At 45.4% G+C, this 24,817-nt stretch overlaps 1 protein-coding gene across 9 annotated transcripts in view; it reads left to right on the top strand.

Moving 5' to 3' along the window:
- Phactr1 (phosphatase and actin regulator 1) overlaps positions 1 to 24,817 on the top strand; it is a 460,522-nt gene that overhangs the window by 415,899 nt on the left and 19,806 nt on the right. The gene's annotated exons all lie outside the window — the stretch shown is intronic.

Below are 24,817 nucleotides of genomic sequence, written 5' to 3'. Positions count from 1 at the left end.
AGGACATCAGACTTTGAGAACTTTAGTTAGTCTTAGTTACTTTTCTATTATTGCATGTTACTATAAATAGATTCTTTCTCATAATTAAATTGGTTTTTTCCTGGAGGATGTTGTGGTAATGATACGGGGCCATGTGAAACAATCAACACTGATATGATTTAGCATTGGGAAATATGCTCTTCAAACAAGGGAAACAAAAATATCAGAGCATACCTATATACATTTTCTCATGCACTTGCTTGTGTGTGTGTGTGTGTGTGTGTGTGTGTGTGTGTGTGTGTTTTATCTATCTCATTGAAATGCAGTGGTGTGGCTACCAGTATGGTTATCTGTATTGGCCAGTGATAGTTACAACTCTCTAGAAAGCCCAAGCCATTTAGACACCATGACTGTCAAACAGTCATCTTTCTACTAAGTTTAACCTTCATGAACTCTCAGCCATTGATCTTGTCCTCTTCCTTCTACAGCTGCTCAAAGTGCCCACAATCATCCATGTTTAAAGTGGAGGCGATATCCACTCTGTCTTGTTGGATGTGACAATGCCCTAGGTATTCCCAGACTTACTCCTTCAGGTGACATATAGCCAGAACTGAAGGTGGGACTGTACGTGGTTCTGAACTGACTCCTGACCCAGAGTGTTCTAGTATAAATGTAGTTAAATGAGGCTAACCTTAGGTGGGGTCAGACCTGGGGAAAAGGGAAGGCTTGGGCCTGGTCCTTGCCAGAGTTCAGCTCCACCCATGCATGTAAATATCTTTTATTACAGATGTTTCTTCTTGCCTCCCACTTCCCAGACTTTCCTATAAAACAAACAGATCCTGTAGTATAATGCAGCCCAGTGTGAGATTTTCCTATAGATAGAGTAAGATACCAGCACATCTGGTTGCCTAATGTAACGTTGTGGGAAATGACAGACAGAATGAAAGTGAGAAATGAGGAGAGAGAGAGAGATGAGAGATGCAGAAAGCAGTCCTGCCTGCCCTGGTGTTACCAATATGTGGAAAAGAACATTTTTGTTCTCTAGCATTCTTCCCAAAGAGAAAATGCTTCTAGCCTCTCAACACACAACCATATCCCACCCACCACCATAATACCCTGGCAGCCATGACCAGACTTCAGAAGGGGGAAAGACATGACTGTCCATGTTTGGAGACATTCTGTGTTCAAATGTGTGTCCAAGAAATCCTTCCTCTTACCAACACATAAATACATTTTGTTTACCAATGCATAAATCCTGCTGGGGATCCATAAGAGCCACTGGGACCAACCATAGTGTTTGTCTACCCCCAGCCATCTTTCGTGGTGGCCAGAGGGATGCAACAAACAAGGTTGGAGAGAGCAGTGGGGAGAGTGGCTGTCATTCAAGGCCCTTCCTTCTTTCAACTAGAGTCGTTCTCTCATATGATAAGACCTTGCTATAGTCAGGTTATGGGGCCTGAACCCAAAGGAGGAACATCAGGGCTGTGCAGCGTTTCATAACTCGGATGGAGAAGTCACATCTGCATGGCATAGCCATCCTCATAGCCATGGATTCACAATCAGAGAGTTTTAAAGACTATTCTCTTTAGAATGAGAATGCAGCTCTGTTCCAGTCACTGATTCTGACACCAGGGCAGAAAGTCTGGACCAAGAGAGTGACCAAGGTGTTCCAGATCCAGAAGCCTAAACTTTGGGCTCTGTTTCCTCAGTCCTCACCCCAACAACCCACCTACAAAACCTCACAGGCTAAAATTCTGATCACGGTGTACATGCACACTTTGAGCTTTGTCATTACACAAAGTGTAGTGAGAGGAATGTAGCGGTCTGTCTGAGAGCTTGTCAGGTCGAGGCATTCTGTGTGACAGAAGAAATACACTAGAAATTGTAAGCTCCTTGAAACCCCTCAGCAGAGGCTGTGGTCCTCGTGGTGTGAGCAAGAAAGAAAGCTATGCTTTGGCCTGATGGTTTTAATAGCATGAGGAAAAAAGGGGGTGCAACAACCCAAGAATAATCACAGTGAGGAATAATCACAGTGAGGGACCGGGTGCAGTGAGGTCGATTTTTGCAGAACCTTCCAGCATGAAAATAAGGTTTCTACCTAAAAAGCATAATTTACTGTTCTTCAATTAGGGTTTGAATGTAACGTATCCCCTACGGACTTGAGCATTTGAACACTAGTATCCAGATGGTAGTGCTGTTTAGGAGGGTTGCAGAAACCTTTGAGTAGGTGGAGCCTAGCCAGAGGGAATGAGATGCTGAGGGTCATAGCTTCTCCTTCTAGCTACAGCTCTCTGCTTCCTGCTCTGCTGAGATGGGAAGTCGTACAGATAAGGCCACTCTGTCATGACCTCAGCCATGCTTCTCTTCCCGTAACTGGGAGCCAATGAAACCCTCCCTCCCCTTAGCTGCTTCACTAAGGGATCTCGTCACAGGGCTGAGAAAAGTCGCCAGTGTGACTTGCTTTAGCATCACCTTGCAGATGCTTATTCTTGACTCTCAGTCAAGAACCCATCAAGATTCTTTTTTATAACAGATGGCTATGTCAGTCAGCCATGGCTGGAGAGGTATGGAGTGCCCTTGTCAGGCAGCCATGGCTGGAGATGTATGGAGTGCCCTTGTCAGGCAGCCATGGCTGGAGATGTATGGAGTGCTCTAATTAGAGAAGGGACCATGAAGCGGAGGTTATACATTGTTGCTACTCCTTATGCATACAGACCCAGGACTTCAGAACAGTACAACAATAACATAGGAGTGAACAAGTCTGTCTCCAGAGAGTGGGACAGAGACTGCAGAACTTCTATTTTAGTTTTTAATTTCCTTATTTATACGCCATTAAAATGTGCTGGCACATCCATCATAGTTTCCTATTTACTTATTAGCCACAGATGAATAGCATGCAGCTGTGTATGGTGGCACACACTTGAAATTCCTGCTCTTTGAAAACAGAGGCAAGGAGGCAGGAGGATCAGAAGTTCCAAGTCGTCCTTAACTGTGCAGCAAGTTCAAACCCAGCATATGCTACACTTGACCCTGCATATGGATAGTGATAGACAGACAGACAGACAGACAGACAGACAGACAGACGATGGATGGATGGATGGATGGATGGATGGATGGATGGATGGATGGATGATGGTACATGTTGGGGACATGCTGAAATTCTTATTGGTGAGAATGCTTAGAGACCCTTGGTCTAAGAATTCCTTATCCAAGCCATGTGAACAATGCTTTTCTTCCTTGTAGCCCCTAGTCAAGGGAACTATAGAGACCTCAGGACATTTCCTCACTCCAACCAAGACCCCACTGTGCCAGTTCATGCTACATTCTCCCTAGGTGTCTTCTAGGGAGCTTTGAACTTGGTCCTTAAGAAGTGGTCACCTTGACAACAAAATCTTAGAGGCCTAGTTCTCTTCAGGAACCAAGTTTTCCCTTCATCTCCTCTCCTACATGATTTTCCATCCACATGACTCAAAAATTTTTTTTAATTCCAATTGAATTTAACACTTAGGAAAAAGAAAAGAGGGAGAGGGGGAGGGAGAGGGGGGCGGGGGAGGGAGATTAAGAGGGAGAGAGGTGGAACCATGATTCTCAAAGTTCATAGGTAGGGTGCACTGTCAGGGTACCCTCCCGAGAAAGAGAGAGCATGCTTCTTCCCGTCTAATTTGATGCTGATTTCGTGGTAAAGTGAGTAATCAGGACCACTGCAAGTGGGGTCATCAGGGACAAAGCAGCCAAAAGACTCGTGCATGCCCTGACTGTGGCCACAAAGACCCAGTGCACCCTGGGGGACAGCCAGCATTCCCGCCTTGCCAACAGAGGATCCACAGACTTAGCCTCTCCCATGGCCTTCTGTGCCATTTGGATCAGGTTAGGAAGAAAAGCCTGGGAAGAGACAAAAAGCAGAACGTGCCTCACAACAACCCAGGACCCTCTACTCCACATCCAGTTTGGCAGTAGATGAGGGTTAAAGCGGCCTGTCTCCCTCTTCTCTGTTAAAATGCCACCGCCAGACCAGGGGGATAGCTCCACCCATGAAGGTGATTGTCACCAAGTTTGACAGCTTGAGTTTAATCGCAAAGACCCACATTGTGGAAGGAGAAAACTGTCTCCCACAAACTGTTCTCTGATCTCCTTATGCATAGCATGCTATACCCCGCCCATCCTTCCACACACACACATGTACACATGTGTACACATAATAAATATAATTTTAACAACTAAAAATACCACCTCCTATTCAGAGATCAACTGTCAGCTTCTGTGCTGTCATGGTTGACCAGTTTTTCAGCTCCCACTGGAGCCACAGAAGACAGGCTACTCTTGCAGCTGGACAGAGCTGTGTTAGAACCTCTGAGAAGGAGGAAAGTTTGAGTTTAGGATGGACTTTCTCCTTATGGGGTCCTTGCCCTACACCAAACATGGTTCATGTTATTTGAGACCTTTACCTATTTTTCTTCCCTGAGATCAAAGGAAGATGCCGGCTCGATTTAAGCCATTTGTTTGCTGGAGATGCCGTGAGAAAGGTTCATGAGTTGTGTAGTTTGCACAACAGAAACATATTGTCCCCCAGCTCTGGAGACTGGCAGTCTGAGAGCAAGATGGCCATTGGACTGACTTCTCCAGCAGGCTGAGGGCAGGGCCAGACAGACCCATGGCTCTGCAGGCTACAGCACTCATCCCTCCCCAGCCTCAGCCCCACATCCGCTGGGTTGCTGGAAATTTTAGGGCATTCCTTGACTTTGTTTTTACAGCCAAGTCTGCCTTCAGGTTCAGATGGCATTCTCCCTACATGGGTCCTCATTGTAAAGGAGCAGCAGCTAAGATGAACTAGAACCTGTCTTAATAGTCTCATTTGGAATTGGTTGCCTCTATGAAGACCCTGCCTCCATTCTCAAAGGTTCTGAGGGTTAAGGCTCTAACATATAAGTTGGTAGAATACAGAATTCGCCTCAGGGGTACTTAGGGAAGCATCAAATGGCTCTAGAGGAGGGAGCGTGACCTCGAGTGCATGAGAGGACAGAGCGAGATTGTATAGAACTGAATCCAGCAGTTACAAGACTGTTACCAGGGAGACTTGGCAACTAGGGTGGGATGAAAAGCCCCTTACATTAAGGAGCCATCACCACTGAGATGAAGCTTCCTGTTGTTTGGAAGAAATGAACGGCCATTTTGTTGACTCTTCTGAGGAAAAAAAAATGACCTATTAAAATAAAAATTCCAGGTTTCTGTCAATTTTCCATTGCTATAAAAAATGCCTAAGATAATTAAATAACAATATACACATACATACATATATACATATATGCATACATACATACATGCTTTGACTCACACATTTAGAGTTTTTCAAACTGATCAATTGGCCCGGGAGCCTATGGCTCTGTGGTAGAGCAGCGCACTGCGGCAGGCAGACAGCACATCATGATAGAAGTACATGGAAAAGCAAAGCTTTTCTATGGAAGCCATAAAGCAGAGAAAGGCATCTTCCCATAATTCCCTTTAAAGGCCACCCTCAGTGACCTAAGGACTTCCCACTGAGATCCACCTCTCAGAGGTACCTATACGTATCAGTATTTCTAAAAATGCCACCGGCTGGGTATCAAGTGTTTAGCACATGGCTGATGGTGGACGTTTATCCAAACCAGGGCTATTTATAAACCAACTGATAGGTTTGAAGACTGAACTTAGCCTAAGGCCCCCATCTCAGGCCTGACCCACCTGGTTTCAATCTTGGCTGTGACAGCTGTCATCTATCCAATGTGGAGTATCCATGAGGCCTCTGAATGCACTACCACATTGCTGAGGTAACCACACAGGAACAGCCTGTGTGTCGGGAAAGCAAGCAACAGTCATGCTCATGTGCACATCTGTAGCACCTTAAGAGTTAACACGTGGAGGGTGCAGAGTGGACTGAGTGTACTTTCTTGTTAGACAAGACCTGGAGAATGTCAGTCCACATTCTGCAAACGGTATTGCTTCTAACTTGCTGTGCTTTGGGGATTTAGTCAGGCGGCTCTCCAAACAGTGACAGGTGTCAACCTGAGGAGTGTGGATTACATAAAGACCGTCTGCTCTCTGATCCTTACAACCCACCAGCCTGGGAATTAGGAGCTGGAGTTAAAGGTGCTCCCAGTGGTGACAGCTTAAGGCTCTACAGAAGCCATGGAAACCAGCACGGAGCACCAAGGACTGGGCCAGACATGTTTTAAAACATTCATTTCTCTCTGCTATCCATAATCACTAGGCTCAATGTTGTGACGTGAGGAGCTACCCTCTTTTGTGTTTGCGAAGAGCCTGGTGAACCAGTTATAGGAGGGCGAGAGAGTTGTCTAATCTTCCCCATGAAACCTCACTATTTCTTCCTTAAGATTGACTAGTATCCTGTCCAAAGGCATTTAGATCTCTGTTGTGCTCCAAACATTCCACCATATCATTATAATAAGCAGCACATAAAATAATATGTACTGAACGTTGTTTGCCTTTAAGTCATAATGCAGCACTCAAGGGAGAAAAAAAAAAATGAAACTCATTTTTTAATGCTCATAGCCCAGGCAATAAAATACGGCAATCTCAACTTCTAATGCAACATTCATGGTGTTTATTGTTTGATAAGATTGATGCTACAGATCTGACATTCCAGCACCTCCCTGCAAAGTGGCAAACAACGTGTCTCCTGGGGACTAAGGATGAATGCTAAGTGTGAGGTATCACCCCAGGCTAGATAATTTCTTCTTTGGCAGAAACACTTTCCAAAATACAAATACCTATCAGAAGTTGTGTGAATTCTATACAGCCTGAACTTACTTAGCACCCTTGGGTACACACCGCTACGAATTCCACTTGGGAGGAGGAAGGGAGGCCAATAGATTCCTAATTCCTTGCATACCCAGATCATGCATCTTTATCATCATCGTCATCATTGTTGTTATCCCCGTTGCCATGGTTATTTGGGCTGTGAGGGTGGCATGAAAGAGGACATGCTTTGAGGAGCAAGACAGGAATGGGAAGGGAGCTGTGGTGTGCCTGTCTTCAGATCCACACAGCCTGGGTGGGACTGGCTTACACAGGGAGACATTGTCCATGGAGTCAGAGACCTCTTAAGACACTAAGAGGAGAGCCCAGTCCCCAAGCTGACTCTTCCTGAGGGGAGCATGTCAGGATGAGCCTGGCTTGACTGTGGTGTTTTGCTGTGCTGCGTTTCTGTTAACAACACAGGGCTCTAAGCCTGGAGACATGGCTCAGTGGTTAAGACCATGGGCTACTCTTGTAGAGGATCAGGATTCAGTTCCCAGCACTCATATGACAATTCACAACCATCCCTAACACCAGTTTCTAGGCCTATGGTGCCTCCCTCTGGCTTCCATGAGCATTGCAATCATGTAGTGCACATTACAGATGTTCAGGGAAACCATCCAAACACATAAAATAAAAATAAACCAATCTTTTAAAGATACACACAGTGATCCTTTGAGGACAGAAGATAATTTTTTAGCATCCACATCATCTATGAGTTCACTGCACAAAGTAAAGAATTGTTCATGTAAGCTCCTCAAGAAACCTGAATCCCCTGAAGGATGCTCACTTCTCCAAAGTCTGCTGCCACCAAGTTCCCACTGGTTTCTTCTTGCTATTGTTCAATAAAAAAAGGGAGTCCCTAAAGAAAGGTATGAGCAAGGTGCTTTGGGAGAGGGCAGAAGGAAAAAGCACATATTTGAGTATTCTAGTTTTCTTTCCATTGCCATGATAAAACATTGGTCAAAACTAAGTTCAGGAGAAAAGTGTAAGATGTTACACTTCCAGGTGTAACAGTGCATTGTCTAGTGAAGCCAGGGTAAAAACTCAAGACAGGAACCTGGAGGCAGGAACTGAAGCAGAGACCATGGAGAAAAACTGCTTACTGGCTTGCTCCTCATGGCATACTCAGCTTGCTTTCTTATATAACCCAAGACCACATGCCTAGGAGTGGCACCTCCCACAGTAGACTGGTCCTTTCCACATTAACCATTTATCAAGAAAATGCTCCCACAGTCATGCCCAGAGGACAACCTAATAGGGACAATTCCTTAATCAAGGCCTTGCTTCCCTAGTAACTCTGGTTTGTATCAAGTTGACAAAAACCAGCCGGTCCATAGAGGTTCTGCATGGAGAGCTGGTGACTCCTATCCCAGGACTCATGGTGGCTGAATATCTCAAAGCCATACAGGCCTGCTGGCTTCTCTTTCCATTTCAGCACAGCTACTGAGAAGCATGTAGTAAGAACCGAGCTGGTGGATGTCAGTATGATGGATTCTTGACTGCCTGTGTGTACATGTGCATATGTGCATGCATGTTTGTGTGTGTGTGTGTCTGTGTCTGTATGTCTATGTCTCAGGGGGAAGGGGAGTCAGTCTGCAAGTCACACCCAGGATGGTGAGGGACAAAGCCACATCTCTGTCAAGCACTTGAGCTCTACTTCTGTGCCCCACAGCTGCCCCAGAAGTCTATGCATTTTTCAATGATGTAGTCAGTGTAAGGTTCAGAAGAGAGGTCTCAGGCCAGTGAGAACAGATTGAGCTGTGTTTTAAAATTGCAGGGTTTTTTTTTTTTCTCGGAAGAATGGGGCTGTCCCTGGAGATCATGGGTCTTCTGTTTTTCAATTTCATAGCTTGTTTTACAAATGCCTGATTATATCAGCCACATTTCAAATTTGGGGTGCACAGGTTGAGGGGGGCACAAGTACATTTGACTGCAGAGGAAATGGGCTGATAGACTCCTCTGAGCTCCTTTTCTGGTCCCATTGTCAAGGCTTCTCTAGAGTTGGCTTAAGGGGACTCTCCCAAGACTGGCCCATTACAGGCCCCAGTTAGTTCTCAAGTTGGTTTTCTCCTAAACTTTGTGGAGCAGATCTTCAGTGACCTTTCTTTACTCTTCACCTTAGCACATAGCAGACAGCAAGCCTCTGACTCTTCAACTACTTGGCAAAATAAGAGCGGGGTCACCCCGACCATGTGCAGAGACAACTCTTGGGGCTCTGATTCCGAAGCCGTATGGCTTGAAAACCTTCTGCTGTTGTTACAATGCATTCCAATAGGGATCTTCTCCAATTATCCTCATCACAGCCTTGCAAGGTGGCTGACACCAGAACTCTCACTTTGCATGGAAGGAAACTGAGCTAATGGGTCTTAGACACCCTTTGTGGTGAAGAAAAGTGCCTCTCCAATCCAGAATTTCCCTCATTTTCTGGCATATCTGTTAGGATAAATTGACCGTTACCCTTTGTTTCTATGCTGAGCAGAATTTCCCTCCTAGGCATGTGTGGCTTAGTATGTACCCTGTGGGGTGGGGGACCTTAGGAAAGAGGAATGAGGCGCAGAGAAAAAACGAAAATAGAGGATTGTGCTCCCTCCAGTGCTTCACTGAGCTTTGCAGTATTTCTCGTAATGTTGTCATTAATTGACAAGAAGCTCCCAAGCCCTGACAGTGGGGCTCAGTTAAGTCACGTGTTCCCATGTAATACAGGAAAATGTTCAGTGTCATGGTCCTTAGGCCAGTGACATCAGCCTTCCCTGAGAACTTGATAGAAGTGGACAGTCTCATGCTTGCCCCAAAATTAGAACCAGAAACTCAAAGGAGGGTCCAAAATGTGCATCTTAACCTTTGTTAAAAGGTTAGAGGATTCTAATGCACCCTGAAGCAGGAGGGAGGCAGTGACCAGTGGGAAGGTCAGTCAAACGCTAGGGAGTTGGACCCAGCCTTGAACGCGCTGTATTCTCATGACTAACTGCACTCATCAAAACTGACTTCTGAGGCAGGTCTAGAACTCAAGACTCTGGGGTCTCCACCACCCAAGTGCTAAGACAACTGACATGCACCACAAAGCTCTGCCCAGATCAGTTCATTCTGAAAAGTTTGCCTCTGTGAGGTTGGGCCTATGGATTGTAGGCGACTACTGGTAAATTTCTTTATAACAGCTTCTTCAGTATCCGATAGGATGATAGCATTTTAAAACTAATGCTTGCTACTGTGTCTAATGCCCTCCATTTTACAGATAAAACTGAGGCTCATACAGGTCGTGCTTCTAACCAAGTTCACACAGTGATAATCTATGAACGAGGGTTGAAAACCAAGTCCCTAGACTCTATCAAATGTTGCACATTAATATCCTTCAAAGGAGGTTCAGGGTGCCAGACATATAACCCTGTGGTAGAACACGTATATAACATGAACACGGCCCTAGGTTCATGCGTGCTCACATACACACAAACAGCTCGGGGAAGCCATTTGCTTCACACTGGAAAAACAGGCCATTCATTTGCTAGTACACAGGGCAAATCATATTTCTTAGTTGCTTTTATCAATGTAAAAAGAACCAAGAAAGTTGATTTCAGGGAACAAAATAAGTGGTTTAAAATAGAAGTTTTGGATTAATCTTTAAGAAATATGTCCAAGTCAAGTGTTGTGGTGTATACCTATTCCCAGCTCTTGGGAAGTAGAAGCGAGAGGATGAGAAGTTCAAGGCCAGCCTTGGGTACATAGTAAGTGTGAGGGTAGCCTGAGCTACATGAGACTATGTCTCAAAAAGGAAGGAAGGAAGGAAGGAAGGAAGGAAGGAAGGAAGGGAGGGAGGGAGGGAGGGAGGGAGGGAGGGAGGGAGGGAGGGGAAGGGAAGGGAAGGAAGAAGGAAGGAAGGGAGGGAGGGAGGGAGGAAGGGAGCAAGGAATGGAAGAAGGAAGGAGGGAGAGATGGAAGGAGGAAGGGACAGAGAGAGAAAATATTTCCAGTAACCAAAAGGCATTTTAAATAAGAATTCTTTGAACTCCTCACAGTGTACCTTTTCACAGGCACATTTACCCTCTTGGATCCCACTTAGCTGAAACATGTAATTGAACGCATAAGTGAACAACATCTCCTTGAGTTGCTTGCTGGAGCATCATCCCAGCTGAGTAAGGCATTAACAGTTGTAAAGGCAGGCTGGAGAGATGGCTCAGCAGTTAAGAGTGCTGTCTGCTCTTCCAGAGGTCCTGAGTTCAATTCTTAGCAACCACATAGTGGCTCACAACCATCTATAACAAGATCTGATGCTCTCTTCTGGTCTGCAGACATTCAGGCAGAACGCTGCAGCTCTTCCAAAGGACTGAGTTCAAATCTCAGCACCTACACTAAGTAGCTCACAACCACCTGTAGGTACCTTTAGCTTCTGTAGACACCAGCAGTCATGTGCATGTTCCCTCACAGAGACACATGATTAAAGATACTTTTTAAAAGTGCTTGTGAAGTCCAGAGTCAAATGTTCAGCTTAATGATAGAGTGGTTATTTGGCAAGCCCAAAGCCTTTGGTTCAGTCTTCAGAAAGAAAAGAAGCACGGTAATATCTTTAAAGACCAAGGTGTTGAAAGGATTCTTCAGTTGGTACCTTTATTTGACTTGGCCGGTTCTAGTGATTCTGACACCTATAGGATAAGTAGCAATTAATCATTTGTATGTTTTAAGAATTCTTGGCTGGCCAGACCAGTGATGGACACCTTCAAGCTGATCACTGTGAGTTGGAAACCAGCCTGATCTGCATAGCGAGTTCCAGGACACCCAAAGCTACATAGTAACATTATGTATCAAAAACCTGAAATGAGTAAGCAGAGTTCTTTGATAGACGCTCAGCAGAGTGCATTTCCTAGCCCCACAGTTACTTCTTAGCCTAGAAGTACCTTTGCTTCTCCCTACATCACCAAATCTGGCTTCCAGTTTAATGGGATGTGAGTTTTCCCTGCTTGGACAACAGAGCTTGCACAAAGTCGTGAAGGCTTAAATGGAAGAACAGGATACAACTGAGATTTGGCACCTAAGCTGTTTCTCATCTATCCCTGTACATTTTTGTTCCCTGGCAAAATACTTGAAATCTCACACAAAATGCTAATAGGAACAATTCATTTTATCTGTCTTCATTATATTCATTTTCCTTCTGTTAGAATGCCAGGATTTTCATAATAACCCCAGAAGTATATATGCCAAACTAAACAGCAATGTTTAGGAAAAAAATTATCAAGAGAAATAGAAATGCATCCAAAGATTAAAATGATGGCAAATTGTTTTCTCCCAGGTTCTAAAAAGCAAATCCTTTGAAGTCTAAGCGAGCACACTTCTATTTTAGGAAACGTGATCATGAAAATTTGATAATCTGTGCCCATTGAGAATCCTTAAAACAATAGTTTTTCAAATGCAAAGGTCCCGTAGCTCCTTTGAAAGGAGCTGAGCAGGCAGGTACATTGTGACCACTGACAGGTAATCAGCATAGTGAAAAGAAGCTTGCCTTTCATAAATTCTCTCTTCCTTTTGTCTGTTATATAATCTCCCTTGTTTGGCCTCTCTTCATATTTTAAGTCATCAACTTCTCTCTTAGAAGATGCCAAGGTGATCCATTGCGTCTTCCAATGTGTCACAGTGACATCAGAGGCAGTGCCCACCCCCAATTTGATGGAACCCATGAATCTGCCGGCTGCACATTCTTCCCTGAGATGCCTGGTTAGCTCCCTGCTGCCAAGCTTAGATTAGTTAACACTGCCCTCCCTTAATGAAAAACAGAGCTGTGATTTGGTTCTAAAACCCACCCTATCTCAGCAGCCCATCCTGGCAGTGGCTCCCTGACGCACCTGTCCCCACTCTCGCTCTGCTTGCTTTCTCAGTTCACAGTCTATAATGCCATCAGGAAACATTGCCTGTGAGATCTGATTCTCATCACACCCATGGCACATGGTTCAGGAACAGCGTGCTGGGCTCAGATAGTCCCCTGAAGGGAGCTGCAAATGTGTATATAACTTCATCTGAGCAGAAATACAATAAGACTATTTGTTAATTTTAAAAAAAAAAAAAAAAAAACTGTACTGGAGAGCCCGCTTAGTGGTGAGGGTGCTTCCAGAGGACCTGAGTTTGATATCCAGCACCCACATCAAGGGGCTCACATATACTTGGAACACATCTCCTGGGGAACAACATCCTCTTCTGGTTTCCTCGGGTGCTAGCATTCTTGTGTTATATATTCTCTCTCTCTCTCTCTCTCTCTCTCTCTCTCTCTCTCTCTCTCTCACACACACACACACACACACACACACACACACACACAAAGCACATACACAAAGATAAGTCCTTTTTAAAAGCTTTAGATTGCCTTGCTTGGACATTAACCAAAGTGTAAGTTTGCATCTTACATTCCATGAGTATTTAATAAACCTGTGAATATTATAGGGCTGAGCTATCTGTAAGACTCTGTGAAACACTTCTGAATATTAAACTTTTCACTTATATGTAGTCTTCAAATGCCCTGTTAGAGAAGCAAACATGACATAAGAAGAAAACCTGAGGACATTTGTAATCACCATCACCTTCCTCACCTTCCTCACCTTCCTCACCTTCCTCACCTTCCTCTCCTTCCTCTCATCACTAGCAAGTTCCTAAGTCCGAGGACTCAGCTAGAGGAGCTAACTCAGCATTGGAAGGTCAGTTAGTAGACAGGGCAACCCATCATAACCCAACCATTCAGCTACCCCAAGTGGAGGAGCTCACAGCTGCAGCCATACCCCTAAAGTGCTTATCTGACTACAGAGCCGCCAGGTAGCTCATCTTCCAGCCGGCCAGTGTGCAAGAAGACTGGATATCACACTACAGAAGACGATGCTCAGCACAGTGTGCGAGTGTAATCAGTGTATAGAACAAGAGAAGCCAGTGCGTGAGAGGCATGGCATCTTCCAGATGTTCTCTTCCTGGGTGGTGATGGAGAAGGATACAAACCAAGCTTTACATCCAGTGCTGTCACCTATGGCTGTACAATTGGGAAAGGCTTACACAACTACTGTTGGCCCTTGTCACCTGCTGGCCAGGCTCAGCCTTCTAAATCCAATGTGAAGGACCCAGCGGGGAGTGGGGGGCATCTTTTATGAGGCTTAGAAACTATCACCATAACTACTAACTAAGCAATCATCCACCTCATTCTGTATAGGGGAGCCAAAATAATTGGCATCAAGTACCCTGTCATGGGTTTTGTGGTTCCTCTTCATAGCTGAGGGTTCGGAGAGACAGGTCCCAGACTTCTGTGTCACCTTTTGACATGAGGAGCTCAGGAGCTACAACCCCAGATCATTCCTCCACACTGCCTTTGTCAATAAATCTTTATTGGAACACGATTTCATTTCCATTCTATCTGTGTCTGCCCTCGCACTACAGTGGCAGATGGAATAGATGCACCAGAGACCACACGGTCTGCGGAGCTTGAAGCATCTGGCCCTTTGAAGAAGAGAGAGGTGGCAGCATTAAGGATGAAAACTGAAGACATTGATAGTAGCTGGACTGGATCTCACAGTGTTCTGTTGGCATAAGGTTTTTGCAACCTAATTTTAGTAAGGGTTCAACCTCTCCTCTAGCCCACCACCCAGCAGAGGTAGTGGAAGAGAGAAGTTATTAGGATATGGGGGACGTGGACTGTTCAGCAGTAGTTCTTGGGAGTGAGCTTGATCTTCTTCCTCAGCAGTTTAGTCCTGTAGCAGCAGCTGCTGACCAATCCTCTCCGCAGGCAGACACCACACACGAACCGGCAGCTACAGTCCAGTCCTTTTGACAGGCAGACACCAGGCATAAACCAGCAGCTGTAGTTCAATCCTGAAAATACCACAGGCTCGCCAACCAGCCTGAGGTGAGACCTCAGAAGCTGCAATGCCACAGGAATCTCACAATTGGTTCTTCAGTGAGTTTCTCTCAATGGTAGTATCTTCACAATCTGAGCTCAACAACGCTATGTAAGGCGAACCAATACATGTGTGTCATTAGCGAAGAATATGGAGGCAGAGCAAACCAAACCAAGGCTCAGTGCTCGTCTCCCACCGTCTGTGAGGTCATATTTATACTCCTTCATCAAGCCTCGTTTCATGTGTCTGCTGTATCACAACATCCTGTCACCTGTGTCTGCCTCAGGAGAACAGTCTTTCTTGTGTCTGCTTTAGCAAGACATCCTTTCACCTGTGTGCCCCGGCAAACCATCATTTGACATAACTGACTTTCCAAAGAAACTAGAAGTTTCCCCACTTCAGTGTTCATATTAGATCCATTTGAGAAATGAATCCACTTAAAAGACCAGCGGTAAGGGAGAAAATTCTATTGATTACCACCTTTGTGTGAATTTTCTTTGTGTTTCTTTCTCTAATCATCAGAACTATCTCGTTCACCTTAACTTACCCATCCAAATCTATCTGTGAAACACCGTGTAGCACAGGGATTATGGGAGGATGTTTTGTTTTTTATTGCCTGTGTAATTAGAAAAGCTACTGCAAGGACAATCAGACACCAGACGGCTCGGAAGTACAGTGTGTTGGAGTCTGTGAGGCACTGTGGCAGATGAGTAAAACTCCTGTACTAAATCATGGCTCCCTGAGTACAAGATGGATCTGACCTCTACACTCTAACCTGTGGGCAGGTGATTCATAAACCGGATGTCCCACAGATGTGACGGGAGATGTTAGCAACAGCTGTGGCCAATTAATTTCAAAGCCTGGACAGCAATGAAGATGCACATAAAGCCAATGAGACATAGAAACTTCCAGCACTTCCTGTATGACGGGAAATGATCGTTTTAACCATGCAGGCTGTGCTCGAGCATGCGCGTACACCCCCCCCCCCCACACACACACACACACACACCATCTGAGCCAGATAAATTAGAACCTGAGGATAGTCTCCTTCGGCTCTGTAGCTCACAGGCTCTGACTCAGTACACAAGTCTCTCCTGTGCATGGTGGCCAGCTGGGAAGGGTCAAGTAGTCATACGTACCTGTCTGCTGTGTGTAGGAGTCTGACTGCCACCTCACCTCTGCCTCTCTATGACTGCTCTTAAGGACATACCAGGTCAGCAAGGAGGGTGAGGGTGGGGGGTTGCATCATCACTTTCCTGAGAAGGGGAGATGGCTGCCTTGATTGAGGGCAGTGTGACAGCATCTTTAGGAAGGAGGTGTGTATTTGTCACACCACAGGAGTTGGCACTGCTGGCACTTCCTGGGAGGGATGTGACAGTCACAGACACAGGGCTGTTAATGGAATCTGACCAAGTTTTCCCTTGCCTCTCACTGGGGTGGTTCAGCTGCTCCAGTCTGCCATTCCATCTGGCCTCAAGGGCTGAAGTGCTCATGGGAGAGCGTAAGGGTGCCTGTGACAGGTGTGTTGTGTTTGATGTGAGCACAGCGTGAGGAAATGAAAAGGGAAGGAAGGGGGTCTGCAGGCTAACAGTCCTGTGGCAGAAACTCTCAAGGAATCTCACAGTCCGTTGCATAAACTGAGTAAGTCAGAGAGAAGCCCTTTACCATTCCTGTTTTTATTTTCATTCATTTTAAAGTTAGCAGACACAGAAACGGGTTTCATTATAGTGTCTTCAAACATGTCGCTTACATTTTCTTTATGAATGAAGTCTCTCTGAAAGCTTCCAAAATACATTTCATGTTTCCTTTTTGGTTTGTTTTGCTTTGTTTTGGTTTAATAATGGGATCCCGTGAAGGCCAGGCTAGCCTCAATTTCATTAAGTAGCAGAGGAGGACCTTGAAGCTATAATCCTCCTGCCTCTTCTTCCAGAGTGCTGAGATGACAGGTGTGTCCCTCCGTGCCCTGCTTCATTTTTCCTTTCTTTTCCTTTGTTCCTTTTCCCACATGAACAGGTTCTGTCCAGTTGTGAGTGAATAGGCTTTTTCCATTATTAACACCCTCTCCCATGCTTCCTGGAATTAAGAAAGCTGGTTCAGTGCGCCTTGGTTTTGAGACAAGGTCTCTCTCACTGGCTAGCCCAAGCAGACCCTAAACTCCTGCCTCATACTCCCACGTGCTGGACTACAAGTATGTACCACCATGCTTGGCTAAGAAATACATTTTCAAAGGATGTGGAATGCAAATTCAGATTGGTTAGACATTCCCAAAAGCTCCCATGCTCCCCACAACCCCCAAATAAAACTGAGGGAAAGGGTTTGTGGGGTTTGTTCTTGAAGAGCATCAGCCCACAAGGAAGCAGTTAAAGGTTTATAATTGTGTTCATTTGGCCTTTGGGGCAGCAAGGTTATTGCTTCATTAAAAAATGAAAGTCTAAAATTGGGGATCCAAGGATCAGAAGAGCAGAGAGTAATGAGGCATTCCATGCCGCCATTGTAGAAAACGACAGAACTATGGAACCCAAACCCTGACAACAGGTGGGGTCTGCACCGGGCGTGTTTGCTTCTTGGCCTCATATCCAAAGAACTGAAGACAAAGGGCCACATCGGTGTGAGGAAGTGGCAAGGTTACCTCTATAGGAGCAAAGCAGTAGTACAGAATAGAAAAGGATGCCCTGACAAGATTGACAGCAGCCACGAGACAGGGAACTCAAGAGCCCCAGGTCACAGCCTGGGTTCACTTCTTATAGGGTCTAACAGAAAGAGAAGCTTGTTACTACAGGGCATAGTTGGAGTGGATCTCCATTTTGATTGCTATCTTAGGTAGGTCATAGATACAATTTCCTACTGCATGTGTACTTCCCATAATGCATCTGACTTTAATCATCTGATCGTCTGCATGTTCAGTTATGTATAAGCATAAAATGGTAAATAGACATGGCATTGCTGTTTGGCTGTGGAGGCCATTGTCTCCTCCCTCGCATGGTGTTTCTCTGCGTCTCAAGTGCAAGCACCTTCATCAGAAAGGAGATTCTCCACAGTGCTTCCTCCGACTCTCAGGGTTTCAGCAGGAATAGATGGATTGCTTCCTTCTAGAATGAGAGGTTTGTTTGCAAGAAGACTAATGGCTTAGGTGAGGACAGGCTTCCGGATCCTTCCTAACATACATAGCTCCAGGCAGCCTTCCTCAAACACCTGGGTTTGACAAATGAGAGGAACCTCTTTTTCACTGAGAAGCATGTGCATTCTGGTTAGTTCTGTCTTCTGTCAGCACCAGGAAAGCAATGGTCTGCTTTGTCTGTTTCCATATGAAGACATAAGTGGGGGGAGGATAGTCACATGTGAGAGATTAAGAGAGACAGTAAGTTCTAGCCTAGGAAAGACCCACCTCCACCCTCAAAGCCAGGAGGCCACCACATCTGTCACTATTCATTGTCATTGTCTGAATTCCCGTCCACTCAACATCTCCACCAGAGAACAATCAACAGACACAGCTTTTAAAGTCATTTTTTGAATAAAGTTAAAATACTGAATATTAGATAAATGATTAACCCATCAGTCCAAATCATGGCTTCCTGGCCCCTTCTTGACTCTCTAAGATAAAAGGCAAAGCTTCTTTTTCTGCTTTACCACTTTGCTCAGTCTCTTTCTTATTTGATGCTCATCACCTGCCTCTCTGTAGTAGAGATCGTGATGGCTCAGCTTCCATCAGAACATACAAGCTAGCTCCAAATCTATGGCGCTCTCTAAACTGCTTGCCTCTTCTCCACTTGCCGACCAGTAGAGCTCCCTATGTTGCAAAGAGGTTACAGTGCTCTCTAACTGTAGCTGTATGCGGTTCTTCTGGAAAACTTGTTGAAACAGGAGCTGATCTAATAGATCTGAGGCTAAGAATTCCCAAGGGTGCCAATGCTGCCGGCCCCAAGGTATACCTTTTGAGAAGCGCAGGTTTGAATGACTTGGGAAGCTTTTTAAAAACTATCTGTGCCCAGCTTGCTTTCTACTTATGTGGTAAACACCACAACCAAAAGCAACTTGGAGAAGAAAGGTTTATTTCATCTTACATCTTAACATCAGGAATGAAGTCAAAGCAGGAACTGAAAAGGGAACCTGGAGGCAGAAGCTTACACAGAGGCCACGGAGGGGTGCTGCTTACTGGCTTATTCCTCATGTCTTGCTCAGCTTTCTTTCTTAAACTATCCAAGACCACTTCCCCAGAGGTGGTACACCACCCCCCATCATGGGATGGCCCCTTCTATATTTATTTTTTTTTTAAAGGAAAGCACCTCACAGACTTGCCTACAGGCAATTGAATGAAGGCCATCTCACATTTAAGAGTCCCTCTTCCAGATGTCAAATTGACAAAAAAATAAATTCCAGCCAGCACACTGTACGTCTGTTGGACTGGGATGCAGCTTGATGGTAGCTTGTGTGCTCAGCATGCACAAGGCCCTGGGCTGCATCACCAGCACCACATACAGAAATATAAACATCTGTGCCTGCCTTCTACCCTTGGCCTTCACCTTGACTGACTGTATTAAGAGCAGCTTTGTCAGCCTAGGTATGGTGGTGCCTACTTTTAATCCCAGCACTCAGGAGGCAGAGGTAGATGAATCGCTGCAAGTTCAAGGCTATCCTGATCTATACAGCAAGTTCCAGGACTACCAGGGCTACATAAAGAGACTCTGTCTCAAAAACAAAACAAAAAAATAACCTTGCTTAAATCAGTGTGTTCCGTGTGTAACTGTATTAACTAATTTAGTGTCTGTTGTATCAACTCAAATGCTCCTTCAGAGTGACACCTACCTACATTCTTATAAGTTACTGTGTCCGATGGCTCTAAGAATTCAGGAAGCATCCACTGTGCAGGCTGTCAAAACTTTTTTGCTGTTATGCTTTGTTTTGTTTTTTTATGGGTTTGATGCCTAGTAACATACACAACTGTATCATTCCAGAACAAATTTCCACTCAACACCAGTGGCATTTGTACAACGTTTCTCCTGGTTATGGTCTCAGCTGCAATATAGGACCTCAGGCTGAGGTCCCACTAGGGTCATGGATCCCAGAACAGTCCGCCAAAAATACTCTCTTAACTGTAACCTATTTCATCTCTTCAAGTGAGAGGCCTTTTCCTACTTACCAAAAATATTCCATGCTTTATTCTTGCTTGTTAAAAGAGTCTTTCATAGGCTGTTCTCTGCTGGCCTTCCCAAGACCCTTCTCAGCAGGTAGACTCAATGTTGCTACACCACCTGCCTGGGGGAGAAACTCGGGTGTAGACTGTAGTCAAAGATGCACATGACTGCCTCATGTCCAGCTGATGGTGGTCAGTGGTGGCAGCAGGTGAGAAAGCATGGTGCCTGTCCGTCTTCATATCAGCCCTCCCTCTCAATGGCAGCCAGGCTAATTGCTCATAGCTTGAGAGAATGGCAATGTGAAAGAACACTGAAAATGGAGTCAAGGACAGTAAGTTACTGTGTTAAGCCGGGGAGGTGGCCCAATGTGTGAACACATCAGCTGTGTGAGCATGGCACATTGAGCCATCTTCAAAGACTCCAATGACTTCAATCCCTCAGGGAGGAAGGAGAGAGCAGAGTTCTGAAGGTTATCCTTTACCTGCACTCATGTGCATCGCATGCCGGTGAACTCATACACACATATCACACACACACACACACAAACACACACACACGTCGATGATAAAGTTAGAGATTCTGCTTCATCTGCTGAGAGAAGAGAAAAATGGGAATGCTTCTGATGTAAAAAGAAAAAACTGTCATTGTGCCTTCCCAGAGTAACCTTTCTGCACCCTGAAGGCCTCCATACAAACCCAGAGTTCATGCTCATCCCTGTAACAGAAACCCCTGGAGCTTAGATACCACTGATTTGTATCATCTTTAAAACTCTGCTGAGTCCTACTGTATGCCAGGGACTATACCTAATGCTGTGAACACGTAAATAAGATGTCTTCTATGTCACTGAGGAGTTCACGATGCAAACATCCTCCCATAAACGCTCTGCAGGATGGCTAAGGTTGTCTTTAAAACCAGCGGCATAGCAGAGAAACTTTGTGTCCTGCTCGGTGGGTCAGACACATCTCAGACTTCTTAAACCTTGGATTTATGACCAGGTTATCTCACAGTGGACTAGGAAGGGAATCAGATGTGGTATTGAAGCCACAGTGTATTAAGGTTATTGGAATGAGTTTGCTTTCAATTTTGAATGTAGTATCAGTCCAGGGCAGGCTGTTTGTAGAGGAAGGAGATGTGTTCTCTGTCTCTCTCTCTCTCTCTCTCTCTCTCTCTCTCTCTCTCTCTCTCTCTCTCTCTCCAACCTCCTCCTCTGCTCGTTCTCAGCACCAAATCTGAGGATGTCTAATCAAGACTGGCAAGGTGCTTTGCTCCACTGCACAGAGAGGGACAGATTAAGGCCTAGGTAGAAACAACAATTTATCCAGACTCTGTCCGTAATAAGTAGGAAACCCAAGCAGTTCATGGCTGTGCACAGCTCTGCCCTTGAAGGAGAAGGTACCATCTTCCCTGGGACCTGGGGAAGAACAGGAATTAAAGAGCTGGAAGAGTAAGGCCACAGGAGGAGGTGGTGAAGTCAACAGTGACCTCACTATGAGCTGATTCAATAGACTGGGACCTTTCAAGGATTTTTCCATCCTGACGCCTTTCCGTCCAAAAAAATTGTACACAGCCCCAGGTATATTGGCATATGATATCAGTATACAAAGAATTTATTGGCAATCATAAGGAAATGTATTTCAGAACAATCCTTCAGAGTGCATATAATTTACCATTTATTTAAAGGGCAGCTAATTTGCCTACTAATGAGATGGGTGTGCTTGTCTGTCTGATACAATAAAATCTAGAGATGTAGTGACTTGCTGTTTACATGCTAAGGAGTGGTGATGGGAAGATATTGAAAGCTTTATCCTCTGCAAGGAAACACTATGTTTTCATAAAGGCAGAAAGCTTCATGTGTTATAAAAAGACATTCTAAGCTAAAGTGTTTCAGGCCGTGGTTGTTAGCGTTGAGCGGTATAGCAAGGTACATGGTGTGGCATGGGTATAGTGTGTGTTCAGAGCCAAGGTTGCATTGATGATACAGGACCATCAGGTATGGACACTGCCAGAGACACCTCAATGATGTTCATTACACATATGACCTTTTTTTGTTTGTTTTTTGAGACACAGGGATTTCTCTGTGTAACCCTGGCTTGCCTGGACCAGGCTGGCCTCAAACTCAGAGATTCAGCTGTCTCTGTCTCTGAAATTAAAGATGCACTCCACCACCACCTGGCTACACATCCAATCCATGTCTGATCCTTGTATTTTCAGAACCCTCTTACCAATGGCCATATTTTCAAGACCCTTACATTCAGTTAAGATCTGCAACTGAACAGGGTTTCTCAGCATTGGGGTGCCATGCTTTGGACTGGGCACCTTTGTGGGTGGGCTTACCGGTTCTTTGGAGGGTATTTAACAACAGCTTGGCCTTCTCCTACTAAACACCAAGAGTCACTACCAATCATGGCAATGAGAAATAACTTCAGGAAATGTGGCCCAGGAGGCAAAATCACTCCTGGCTGAGAACCAACATGGCAGAGGGGTACGGACTGAAACTGGGCTGTTGATGGGTTGTGGTGACCTCAAATCTGGCCCACTCTTTCAGGAGGTCTCGGGCAGCCAAGAGCAGGCAGGTAGTGGGAGCTGGAGGAGTTGGGTGAGGACAACTTCTGTGACAGTTGTTTTGTTTTGTTCTGTCTCATGTCTAAAAAAAAGAGCACATCTGTCCATCTTACGGAAAGAACTAGAAAAGAGGGAAGGTTCAAGATATATATCGTCAGGGAGTAGCATCTGTTTATCTCACAAGCATTACACATCTGTAGTTAGGGGACATGGGGCTTCACACATGCCATAGGGAATAAATGAAAAGTTGCTTATTTTAAAATGAGGGGCTGGAGGGCAAGCAAATGGCTCAGCTCGTTAGAGCTGGCTGCTCTTGTGGAGAACCTGGGTTTGGTTCCTAGTACCCACAGGGTGGCTCACTAGCACCTAGGAACTCCAGTCCAGAGGTTCCGGTGCCCTCTTCTGGCCTCCATGAGTACTGTATGTGGACCACACACTTCCAGACAAACCACTCATACTCATAAAAACATTTAAGTTAAATGAATGAATAATATGATTAGGGACTGGAAAGGTGGCTCAGTGCCACAGCACATACTCAACATACACAAAGCCCTGGATTTGATCCCTTGCACCAAATATATGAGTGCAGGTACACACATTATGTATACAAGTGTATACATATTTACAATTTGAAGCAAAGCATCAAATTGTAAGCACGAGGCTCTTCTAAGTAGGGGTGAGGGCGTGTGGGGTGCTCCTCTGGAGCAGCTCATCTCCATGGCATGGCAGTGAATAATGCACATACTGAGGGCCAGAGGATAAGTCAGGCAAGAACAGGAAGCCAGAGCAAGCAGCAAGTACAACACAGGATAGAGAAGGCTAGTGAACATGAGGTACTGCTTTAAGTTAGGGACCATCGTTAATTATGCAGACAAGGAGAAAAGGAAAGAAGGTTGCTGCTGTAAGAAAGGGAATTCTGAAAAAAGCTGAGACGGTGGTGCCTTAGTCAGGGTTTCTATTCCTGCACAAACATCACGACCAGGAAGCAAGTTGGGGAGGAAAGGGTTTATTCAGTTTACACTTCCACATCACTGTTCATCACCAAAGGAAGTCAGGACTGGAACTCAAGCAGGTCAGTAAGCAGGAGCTGATGCAGAGGCCATAGGTGATATAACTTATTGGCTTGCTTCCCCTGGCTTGCTCAGCTTGCTTTCTTATAGAACCCAGGACTACCAGCCCAGGGATGGCACCACCCACAATGGGCCCTCCGACCCTTGATCACTAATTGAGACAATGCCTTATAGATGGATCTCACGGAGGCATTTCCTCAAGCGAGGCTTTTTTCTCTGTGATAACTCCAGCTTGTGTCAAGTTGACAAACAAAACCAGCCAGTACATAAGGATGGGAAGGGGAGATTTTTGGCCAGTGGCCAGAGCATGAAGCTCTTACAGAACCTCATTCTAACTCTGTCCAGTTGGTGATGGGGAAATCGGCATGCAGGGAATGATGTGATCAGATTTGCATCCTTAGGAGAACCATTACATCTGGGCTAAGGAAGATGGAGTGAATGGTCTGGCAACAGGAAGAGAGATGGAGGGTGGAGGATTGGTGTTTGACCGGCTATTGTTTTCATCCAGGTGTTCATTCTCTCCAAAACTCATGCCCAAACTGAATCTCCAAAGTCACATGCTAGAGGCTTTTGGGGATGGCACCTTTGGCAGTAATTAGGACTAGATGAGGCCATCAGAGGGGCTTCCGTGAGGATGTAAGTGGCTTCATAGGAAGAGAAAGCCTGAAGTTAGCAAATTTCTCTGTCTGGCCATGTGATGCCCTGCACATATATCATGATCCAACAGGAAGACTCACCAGAGACTGAATAGATGCTGCCGATGTGATGCCTCAGGACCGTGAGCTAAGTAAGCGCCTGTGTAATTTACTCAGCTTGAGATCCTAGTCTTGACGGCAGTAAACAAGGTGGCCATTGCAGGTGAAGCTCAGAGTGGGTGATTCTGGGTCCTGAGTGGCCAGCTCCCTGTGGATGGGATGTAAGACTTTTTGGAGAGCAGTTTATCCAGAGAGGGTAGAGGTGAATTATTCCCTGGGGGCCCTTTAAATGTAGTGAGCTATCAAGTACAGGAAGACAACTGGAAGAGGGTGGGAACTCCGTGTGACAGGAGGTAGGTTAGAATTTGGAGTCCCTGGCATACTGACAGAAGTAGAAGTCAGGCATGCTACATGAGTCTAAAGACTGTGGCAACATCAGGATGGATGGATCTGTGTCAAACAGTTATTAAGAGAGTAAATTGTGTTTGCCAGGCTGACTTAGAGACCAGAGAGTTGGTGTTGATGGAGACCGGGTAGAACTCAGCCCCTATGGAACCCATGGAGAAGGAGATGAAACTCAGCACTTCTCCCTGCCCCCACTGTGCTATCTCCATTTGCTTAGCCTCTCGTGGCTTTGACTTGGATATGACTCAACTCTGTCCCCTAGAGGTTGGTTTGTGTGCTAGAAGTTCCATGTGGCCATGTTGGGTGGCGATGGGATCTTTAAAAGT

Source organism: Arvicanthis niloticus, chromosome 8 (assembly GCF_011762505.2).
Source record: "Arvicanthis niloticus isolate mArvNil1 chromosome 8, mArvNil1.pat.X, whole genome shotgun sequence".
Lineage (NCBI taxonomy): Eukaryota > Metazoa > Chordata > Mammalia > Rodentia > Muridae > Arvicanthis > Arvicanthis niloticus.
This window is presented reverse-complemented; position numbering and strand designations above follow the sequence as displayed.